Source organism: Myotis davidii, unplaced genomic scaffold (genome assembly GCF_000327345.1).
Source record: "Myotis davidii unplaced genomic scaffold, ASM32734v1 scaffold362, whole genome shotgun sequence".
NCBI classification, from domain to species: domain Eukaryota; kingdom Metazoa; phylum Chordata; class Mammalia; order Chiroptera; family Vespertilionidae; genus Myotis; species Myotis davidii.
Genome location: NW_006297152.1, coordinates 4,452,150 through 4,453,470, shown reverse-complemented (window position 1 = coordinate 4,453,470; position 1,321 = coordinate 4,452,150). Strand labels below are relative to the sequence as shown.

At 52.8% G+C, this 1,321-nt stretch overlaps 1 long non-coding RNA gene across 1 annotated transcript in view; it reads right to left on the bottom strand.

The window, feature by feature from the left end:
* Positions 1 to 921: 921 nt before the first annotated feature.
* The window catches only part of LOC107184535, a 1,346-nt gene continuing 946 nt past the window's right edge, over positions 922 to 1,321 (bottom strand). The window contains exon 2 of the long non-coding RNA XR_001515386.1: positions 922 to 1,217. This is a non-coding gene — a long non-coding RNA (uncharacterized LOC107184535). The remainder of the gene's footprint in view (positions 1,218 to 1,321) is intronic.

Genomic DNA, 1,321 nt, shown 5'->3' with positions numbered 1-1,321 from the left:
TGGGGACTGAGCCTGCAACCCGGACATATGCCATTGACCGGAATCGAACCAGGCCGACTCTCTATCCACTGAGCCAAACCGGCTAGGACAAGGAATCATCTTTTTTTTTTTAATCTTAGTCTCCTTATTTCCAAAATCAGGAGAGAGTAATATTTTCCTAGGTTGCTTATCAGGAGTGTCACAATACATGCTCATGTGCCGTTTCCTGGAGATAGGGGCCACAAAGAAGGTATCATGATGATGATTATTACCAAAGGGATGATTATTTTACATCACAAAAGTTTTATTCTGGCTAAAATCATTTTAAATTCTAGCCAATACATTTCAGGAGAGAAGCGCAGGGTGTTTGGGGCAATAGGTAGTCCTAATCTCCATCTCTGGGCTCTCCGGGTGGAAGAACCGGAGAGGAGAGCAACCGCTCACTAGGTGGCTCCCTTCCCCGCGCCTGCTGGTCAGTCCTCTCCTGGGCCTGCGACCCATCATGTTCCGGTGACATCAGCTTTTTAGGGTCCACTGCGCGGGCGGCGGGGCTCAGCTTCCGTCTCGTTCACCATCTTCTGCCTTTGGGACTGATTTCCAAGCAGCCCGTGCTCTCATTTCCTCCGAACGTCCACCTGATGGTCCCAATAGTAGACATGGGTTGGTCCATCCTCTTAGCAGATGCAATGTCAGGGGAGGGTCTTGCCCGTCCAGCCAGCCTGGGAGGCAGCGGGAAGCAGGGGCTCACGCAGAATGAGCCCATCAAACCCCTCGTGTTAACCACCAGCGAGGAGGACACGTCTGGAGGGTGGCACACATCCCAAAGGGCTTTGGAGAGCGGCTTACACCGCTCCGCGGTGCGAGGTGAAAATATAATTTATGCCAAGTGCCTTCAAAACCAGTAGGATGACTTCGCCAGCGGCTTCTCACACACTCATTACGCCTGGCCCCATTCCTTATTTCTGTTTTACACAAAATACACGGACATTCAAAAAGATTTGTCCTAATGACAATCCCCCCCACCACTCCCTACCTAGACGCCTTCCATCGGAACTTCGCGCCAGTATCTAGGGATGGTTTTTGTTTTTAATCCTATTTCCCCCCGACCCTTTCCTCCCCGACCCGAGACACACAGAGTGGCAGACTCATCCGAGAATGGAGTTCGCCAAGAAGGGAGCGACTCGGTCTCCTTCGGATAATCCAGCGGGGCCTCCATGGGGGGCACAACCTCCTCGGTTCTAAAAGATGGAAACCCACTTGTTAGCTTTGTAGGATGCGTTCCCTCTCGCCCTGGCCTCCTGGCGGCAGGTGGTGGCTCCGGAGGCCCGGAGGCGGAGGTGGA